A 9,991-nucleotide genomic window follows, 5' to 3' on the forward strand; every position below is an offset into this window, starting at 1 on the left:
TGTATGTTTATGGGCATCTCTTTCTTTAGGTATGGGAAGTTTTCTTCTATAATTTTGTTGAAGATATTTACTGGCACTTTAAGTTGAAAATCTTCATTCTCATCTATACCTATTATTATTAGTTTTGGTCTTCTCATTGTGTCCTGGATTTCCTGGATGTTTTGAGTTAGGATCTTTTTGCATTTTGCACTTTCTTTTCATTTCTTTCTTTTGTGGGGGGGTGGGGTGCGGTTCAAGTCAGGGTTTTTCTGTGTAGCCCTGGCTGTCCTGGAACTTACTNTGTAGACCAGGCTGGCCTGGAACTCAGAAATACCCCTGCCTCTGTTCATTTTGCATTTTCTTTGATTGTTGTATCCATGTTTTCTATGGAATCTTCTGCACTTGAGATTCTCTCCTCCATCTCTTGTATTCTGTTGCTGATGCTTGCATCTTTGTTTTCTGTTTTCTTTCCTAGGATTTCTATCTCCAGAGTTGTCTCCCTTTGTGATTTCCTTATTGTTTCTACTTACATTTTTAGATCCTGGATGGTTTTTTTCAATTCTTTCACCTGTTTGTTAGTGTTTTCCTGTAATCTCTAAGGGATTTTTGTGTTTTTGTCTTTAAGGGCTTCTAGCTGTTTACCTGTGTTTTCCTGCATTTCCTTCTTAAAGTCCTCCATCATCATCATGAGAAGTGACTTTAGATTCATGTCTTGCTTTTCTGGTGTGATTGTGTATCCGGTACTTGCTATGGTAGGAGACTTTTGTTCTGATGATGCCAAGTAACCTTGGTTTCTGTTGTTTCTGTTCTTGTGCTTGCCTCCTGCCACCTGATTATCCCAAGTGATTGCTGCCCTCAATATATCTGATTGGACCCTGTCCTTCCTATAATCCTAGCTGATTCAAAACTCCTCAGAGTCCAGCTTTCTCTGTGATCCTTTGACTGCAGGCTCCTCTGAACTTGAGATTCTTGGTGTGTAAGAGTTCTTGGCAGTCAAGCTTCCTCTGAGACCCTGAAATCCTGGTTTGACCAAGCTTCTGTTATCCTGAGATCCTGTTATCCTAAGATCCTTGGTGTGTTACAATGCCTGGAAGTGTTGTATCCTCTGAGGAGCTATCTGGTCTTTTCGAAACCAAGGTTAACCAATGCTGATCAGAAGGAACGTAAGTCTCTGATCCGGCAGGGTTCCTATATCCTTACTCCTGCTGTCACAGGCCCAGGAACAGATGGTGTGTTCCACTGATCCTAAGATCATATGCAGAGTCCTCTGGGGACTCTGGGGGTGTCTGCCGATTCATGCTCAAGGTGACCTAGAGCTGGTGCTAGTACTGAAAGGAACTTGTGTGCTAGTACTGAAAGGAACTTGTGTCCTGGTCAGGCAGATTTTATGCTTCCCTGCTGCTGGCTCAGGTCCCATGTTGCTGGTACCAACTGGAAGGCTCTTCAGACTCTTTACATTTTGTTTTGTGAGGCAAGATCTCTCTTTGCCTGGAACTTACCAAGCATGCCGGGATTGCTCTCCAGTAAATTGCAGAAGTCTTTCTTTTAGGCTTCTCCTAATGGCTACTGAGAAAGGGAGATTCTATTGAAAGCATTTTCTCTGGAGAAAATAGAATCTCCCTTTCTTTGTAGCCATTGGTTGCATCTTTACAGGAGATCTAGTGAAATTTCCCCCACTCCCACTGGCAAGTCAACTGGTTTTGTCACTCTGCAGATCTTTTTTATGTAGCCATACTGATGTTATTTCATGAGTCAGCTTTCTTGTCATGTCTATAAGACACGATCTAGTGGCAGGCATCCTGACCTTTTGGCCTATACAGTCTTTCTGTATCTTCTTCCATTGGGGCTTGGTACTCTTTTCAAATACCTTTTAATTTTTCTTTCATTTTTGAGATTATAATATAATTACATTTTCCCTCCCTTTTCTCCCTGTCAGCCCTCCATATAACCTTTCTTTATGCCTTTCAAGCTCATGGCCTCTTTTTCATTAATTGTTGCTACATACATATATTTACCTATACACACACATATATTTCTAAATATAAGCTGCTTAGTCTATATAATGCTTTTTGTATGAGTGCTTTCAGGACTGCCTGGTCTTGCCTAAGTGGGAGAAGATGAGCCTATTCCTTGAGAGAGTTGGGAGCCCAGGGAAGGAGAAGGACTGATGGTGAGGGAGCACCCTCTCAGAAGCAAGGGGGAGGAGGAATAGGATAAAGAACTATGGGAGGGAGCACCGGGAGGGGAGCAATGGCTAGAATATAAATGAATAAAATAATTTTTAAAATATTGGAACAATGGACTGTGCCTATGATGATATACCATGACCTAGGCAACTTATAAAACATATCACTTTAACTATTGGCTTACTTACAGTTTAAGAGGTTTTGTCCATTAACATGATGGTGAGGCACATGATGGCAGGCAGGCAGGAGGAGTAGCTGAAAGCATATGTCTGACCCACAAGAAAGAGGCAGAAAGCAAGCCAGGCTGGACCTGGCATGTGGTTTTGAAACCTCAAAGTCACACACAGTGACACATTTCCTCCAATGAGGCCACATTTGTTAATCTCAAAAAGTTAACTACCTTGCTACCAGACATTGAAATATGATTATTCAAACCATCATGCCATGTATATTTCTCTTGTTCTTACTAACATCATCATAACTTAGGGCATATTCCATTAATTCAGTAGGAAAAGTGAAGTCTCCAAATGTCAGTTTACCTTTGTCTTTTCACCTTTCACATGGAATATGAGTGGTAGAATGAAAAGGAAGATTTTATTCCCAATAGGTTGTATAACCCAATGGTCTATAAATAGATCAGTCTTATAAAATATTTATAGTCTGATATGAATCTATGTTTAATTAATTTATATTAATAGGTTTGTATAAATTTAGACTTTTACAAACATAAATGTCTTATTTCACATTTCACTCATATAATGGGAACATTTATAATTATTTCCTCTATCTCACAAAATTATTTTGTTATATAAAGGAAAAAAAGCTACTTTAAATAATTTAGAATAAAGGTCACTTTATAACTTTGCATGGCAAATTTCTAAAAATCACTTCTGCAACTCAGTGTGGTGATGCAATATTATGAAAATACCTCTTACATTCTGACAGACTGGAAGTTTTAGTAAAATACTTGGATGTCACTTAAGTATTATATCCTACTGTGCATTCAGACAGTTTGTTTAACCTGCTTTTAATGGAATAATATAAAAACCAACCTTTCTTGCCTTGGATTTCTCATAGGATCAATGTCTACAAACAAAGCTAGTACATATATGTAATCTTAAGTTATGTCCTCCATACCATGAGCAAGAGTAATACATGTGTATTGTGAAAATCATTTCTAGAAACAAAACATAGATTGAAAGTGGCCTTAAAAAATAAATACCCATCACAAAGGCTCAAAGCAGCATTCAGATTCTGCTTGAGGGTGTTTGTTTGTTTGTTATCTGGACCAGTTAGGATCAATGACTTAATCCTTTGTAGAACTTTGTTGAGGATTTCTGTGAAGTATTCCTTATTCCTTCTCCCAAATAATGCTTTTTATGCTGTTCAGTAATATGGTCACCTTTGATAGGGACAGACATAGACATGGGGATATAAACAGACACAGGGATGGATTTACAAGACAGTCTTCAGGCAGGCACAGACTTAGATGCATATAACAGACAGGCAAAGGATCCCTCTAGCAGAAGACACAGGGCAAAGGAAATAGACAATTCAAATCTTGGCTTGATATTGGTTAAATGACACCAAAGTGGCAGTGCTTTGATTTATTTTTAATATGATATCAGTGCATTACTGGTGACCTAATTTATTAATAATATATTCAAGCTGACCACAGTCCAGGATTCTTGACCTAGTATACAAATTTAAAATACAACATAGTCATAGTAATGTTTCTCAGAAACTCAAAAGTAATATTCTTTTTGATTTCCTGTATTTCTATTTATTTTGCATGTTAAGGAAACACAGTATAATTAAAATATCTTATGGAAGGCATATGCTATTGAAGTATTTGCCAAGAGTGTGGTCAGGACATTTTATAACAGTCACCAATTTGAAATGAAATCATTTGAATTCAATCATTTTAAAGCATCAAAACAGCCAAACAAGTAGAAATACAGGAAATCATAAAACATATTGCTTTTCAGTTTCTGAGTCATACCTTCCTAGGATGGAGCTATATATTAAATTTGTATACTAGGTCAGGAGTAAAGGAAATTCCATTCACAAGATAAACTACAGGTTAAAATTGCAACCAATTTTCACCACTGGTGTTATGATTAGGTAGGTGACTTAAGAGAGATTTATCAAAATCAAAAGAAAATACAGATTGTGATTAGGTAAAAATAATCTTCAAGAGAAAGCCTACCCAGACAAACATTCTTCATGTAATATGGAGACAGATTTAGCAATGTCTGACCGGCTGTTGGCAGTATACCTTAAAAGGAAAATTGTCAGAATGTGTTTTGGGGGCTGGGTCCCAGGTCCTCTCTTTTTTCTTAGACTTCAGCTATGTCTCTTTCACTTCTATTTTTGTCTCTTTAGTAAATGGCACTGAATTTGTAATTCACTAGCTGTTCTGTGCATCCCAGGATTTCTACATGAGTACACCAGCATCTGTCCATCATGAATCTGCCTGTTCTACTTACTGACTGACATCCTACCACATGTTGCCAAAGGGTGGTGCTCAGACTGGCTTCTGAGAACAGTCTGCCTCAGAGTCTCCATTGTTGCTTTTCATTAGCATGCCAGGATCCTGTCCTTTCATCTCGAAACCTTTATTTTTGCATGTCAATATTAAAGTTGGACTTTACTATACAGTAATTATAAACAAGACAGCTGGGATCCATATTTGGACAGCTGTCAAGCCTTTATGGATTTACTTGTAGCTGTATTGTCTCGTACCACCCAACAGCAGAGAAAAAGCAGAGATCAGAAGAGAGTTTCAGATCATTTTGGAACCAGAGGTGTTTGTGAACTGACTTGTGGGTTCTGGGAATTGAGCCTAGATCTTCTACAAGAAGACTAATCCTGCTTAATCAATGAATGATTTCTCAGGTCCCATGACTTATTTTTGAGACAGGGCATCTCACTAACTTGTAACTCATTACCTTGTCTAGATTGGTTGACTGACAACTCCGGCTGCCATGCCTGGATTTTTCATGTGTGCTGAAGATATAAATTCAAGTCTTCATTCTTGTAGTTTCACTTTAACCATTGAGACATACCCACAGTTCTCCCACTTCCCATACTGGTTGACAGTTTTATTTCCATTCACATTGCATTTCTCTCAACAACGAGCTATAGATAGCTTTGTAATTAAGTCCTTAACTATTTAGTTGCCATTATAATACACACAGGGATCGAGAATAATAACCAATATGCTTTACTTTTTTTTTTTTTTTTTTTGAGTAGTGACCTATCTTTTTTTAGTTCTGTATATAAACTACAAAGAGATCAGCATGCATTGACATGGTAGAACAATTCCTTGAATTTTCTGTGAAATATAAAAATGATCCTATGGTTAGGGCCCCAGAAAGAGCTAGAGTGTAAGTGGGAGTATTTATTTGAGTCATCTCAGTATTACTTCTTACAAGTATTGTGAAAATCATTAAATACTTTGCCAGTGACCAATAAAATTATTTGCAAGTATAAATGCAAAAGTTGAGCTTAAAATGTTACATCCAACTTTGACATTTTATAAGTTTTGTCTGTTGATCTTCTAAAGGATACAGCTAGGAGTTCATAAATCAAGTAATTTAACAGTACCAGTATTTAAAGTATATTTTAAAAATATAGTTCATTTTTTTATATATTGCTTGTGATTTAAGTAAACTCTACTTTCCTTAAGCATAATTCTTACTGCTGGTGTGTCTATTATGCAAAACAGACATTTTAAATTTAAATTTGACTTTATAAAACACACTATCAATTAGAATTGTACCATGCTAAATAATGATATTTCCAGCAGTTGTTACGAATCGTGTGGTTCTGTGCTGAATATTCAGGCTCACAGAATGCAAATCTTGCAAAAATTCTGTGATACTTTGAGAAAATTAGAATGCTTATAAGAAGCAATACAAATTAACTTGAATTCTCTGTAGTAAATGTAAAAATATATAGAACGCTTTCTTCTTTTTTTATAGCATGTATGTAAACTGTGGGATAGGCTGTTAGTTTTCACTGAAGGTCAACACCACAGTGTAGAATCTCAGTAGAATCTATACTTTAACACATTTGCTTTCCAGAGCAAGCAATAAAATTAGTTAGTCTTGCTAAATTCACTCAGCCATTATTTCTTATGACAGAATTATGAGAATGGATTGTATGTTTAGGATAGAGAAACATCATTTAAGGATATAGACATTGACTTTGTGAATAGCCTAATTAAGTAGGAAGAAGAAAGATTCAGATAAAATAATCTAGTGATGCTCTCAATGGTACATCATGATGCTATTACACAGTAACACACTTCTGCACACAACTATAAAATAATTGTCTTTATTTAATTTAGTAAAAGAGAAACCAAAACAATTAAGATAAAACAATGTTTTGCCTTCTTTCTTTAAAGAACACAAATCCTATTAAGTGGTTCTGTCTGTACCTCAGCTTTCCTATGGAGAGATTCCTTGGCCAATACCTATCTTAGTTATCCTAGCTCCTGGAAAAATGTGTCTTATACTTTTTACCATTCTTCATTATTTAGTTTCTCTGTGAATATTCCATAACTGCATGTTCCTTGATAGACTAATGGAGTCAGTGTTATCTTCTTCATGTAGCATATGTTTTGTCAGAGAATTGCTTGAAAGATTTTTGATCAATGAATAAAAATATATATACAATATATTATATAACAGTACACATAATTTAGTCAGACTCCTTATGAAATCAATAAATACAAAAGCTAACACATTTAGCTTGAATGCACTGCTGACCATCAAATTATGTCTAAATATGTGTTTTGACACTTATAAATATTTTCTAAGTCTTAAGAAAAATTTTATATTCATATAAACTATTTTTGGAGGATTCGGGAAACTAAGGCTGTGATTCACACAGGCCATTGTACCTATCTACTGAACATTATGCACTTCACTTTCAATATTGACTAAATTCATAGCCACCAGCAATTCAGCTTACAGTAATCACAGTGCTTTCGTCTTCAAAATGGATTTTATAATTCCTTCCATGTTCAACTCATGTGCTGTTCTTGAGCACCAAATGAGTTAATTTGGGAGACAGTTTTCACTGAGGCACTCTGAAACTGTCTGGAGTTTGTATAAACTATGATCAGACTAGAGTACCATAAATATTTTCAAAAGAATTCTAGCTGCGGTAGTCTTTACCTGTTACTTAAGAGCTGCTTCTTCACAGCATTCAGCTAACAACTGGTGATTGTCATCAATGGTCTATGGAGTCTCACGCCTCTGAAGATGTGGGGCAGCTTTGTGTGGATGGATGCAGTGATAAGAAGCAAATGCTGCTAGAGACTGGCAGAGCCTGGCAGAGCCAAAGGGTCTACGGGAAAGCTGTTCAAGCTGAAGATTCTGATCTCCCATGCCATCAATTTGAACGGAGCATAGTATTTTTTAAAGATTCTTTGAACATTTATCCAATTAATTCAAACGCAAAAGCCAATTAACTGTGCATCCCATAATCAAATCAGCTTCGAATGAGTGCCCTAAATTTCAAGAGGCGTTCAGAGCACTAATGAAGAGAAACGGGACAGATGAAGTATTGATGTCAGCACATGAAATGTTTCCATTAATTTCTCAGTTCAAAATACAGCTGTGTGGCATTATATAAGTGGCTAAAGTGTGTCCACGCTGTGCTTGCTGTACAGGTTCAGCTTGCCAGCATGCCTGCCCTCTAGTGTATATCAGCTGTCGAAAGGGTACTTTGTTGGAAAAGGGCATTAAGAAAACTTGGTTACCATAGGCGTGAATGCCTTGTAAGGATTATATTATGTTTTGTTGTCTTCCTTTATATGCTGTTGGGGATTGATTCAAGACCTCAAGCATGATACACAAGTGTGTTAGCACTGAACCCTGTCACTAGTCCTAGAGTTTATATTATCATGAGGAAACTTCCAAGAATTCTTATGTTCTTGTTTCATGGTCTGGTCTTAAATCCTCATGTAGCCATTCCTGGGCTAGACAAGAATCATCTAATTTACCAAATATGTGAGCAGCACAGCCAATTTTTATGATAACCTATTATGCAACAGTTACTAATAACTTTGTGCCATCATTTCCATATTGTAAATGATAGAATAGTGAATCAGGTGTGAGGCCAACTGTATGTAAGACAAAGAGGCCCAGTCTATGCTTGAGATTTCAGAACCTGGAAATGGTTTTTTCCAGTGTACACTATGAATGTTATTCCATCTTGTACTTTGTTGGTACCAAAACTAAAGTAATATATTCAATTAATTCTTTATTTTCTTGTGAATATATATATATATATATATATATATATATATATATATATATATATATATTCACAAGAAAAAAAAATATATATATATGCTCCCAAGGTATATATATATATATATATATATGCTCCCAAGGTATATATATATATATATATATATATATACCTTGGGAGCAGCCTGTGTGAAACGATTCATGGTGGTGTCCTCATTAGAGTATGTTCTGCTATAAGAGCAGGAAGGAGTCTGCATGCCTCAGTCACGTGCGGGGAAAAGGAGGTTAGCACAACATCTCAGTCATTTTCCCAACAAATGAGGAGTTAGGACCTTTTTTTAAACAGCACCACATTTTCCTGGCCTGAGAACTTCAGAAACAAGATGAATCTTCTTATTACTTTTTTTGTTATTACATTTGTTTGTTCGATGGTAGAAATTCGTGCTACAACACTGACGTAGAGGTCTGACAACTTGTAGGAATCAGTTCTCCCCTACTAGAGGAATACTTGGTATTGGACTCAGGTTATCTGATTTGGTGGAAAGCACATTTTCCCACTGCCATTTATTTATCTAAGGAGTCTGTGTGCTGGGATCCACATTTGGAGAACAACTTAAAGAGATCATCTCTCCCTCTTTCGTGTGGATCCCAGGGATTAAACTCAAGTTGTCAGGCTTGACAGCAAATAGCTTTACCTGCTGAACCATCTTACAAGCCAGAAATTAATCTTTCTTATTAGTTTCCTCATATTTAAAATGAGAATCAAATCTGCTTTAGCATATGTAAGACAGTATAGAAGAGTGTCTGGTACCTGATATGCATGGGTTCCGATACAAATTAATAATATATATTTTCCTTAGAAAGTTTAGTATTGGTGTTTTAGAGTGGATCTGGGAGGAACTTAGGGAAATAGAAGATGAATATTGTCAAAATACATAGTATAATGATTTTTACAGAATTAAGAAAATACATTAAAAATAAATAGAACAAAATGAAAATAAAAATACAGTTTAATATTAATGACACATTGTTCAGTTCTAACACACTCACCCTGACTATGCTTTTCCCATCCAAATTACTAGATAAAACAGTGTTGTTTGCCTCTAATCTCTGGTTCTGATGGCTGCTCACTCTTCTAACCAGCATCTGTTAACCTTGTGTATTACTCATCACTTCACTAAAACGAGAGACATCTTGAAGACAGGCCCTTTACCATGTACCTCCTTTGTTTACCTTTGTCAGGCATTATCTAGTACGTGGAAGAGAGCAAATCTTTGCACTTTGTTGTTCACAATGACATTTCCTGATATTTGGTACTGAGTTATCTTTAGTAAAGTAGCTGCCGGTTTTGTATTTCAATAAGCTAAGATAGTTTTTTCCAAGGTGATTGAACAATGGCTTATCATATCTACATTTGAGAAATCTTTAACAAGGCTTTTAAATGTACATGATGTGCAAACTACCTTTTAAAAAGAAAAATCAATGCTCATTATTACAAAAGCCTAAACATTGACAGCAAAATTAGCCAGCAGTTAGAATCTCATCATGGGAAAAAGACAA

The sequence above is a fragment of the Mus pahari genome, chromosome 4 (genome assembly GCF_900095145.1).
Source record: "Mus pahari chromosome 4, PAHARI_EIJ_v1.1, whole genome shotgun sequence".
Classification (NCBI taxonomy): Eukaryota; Metazoa; Chordata; class Mammalia; order Rodentia; family Muridae; genus Mus; species Mus pahari.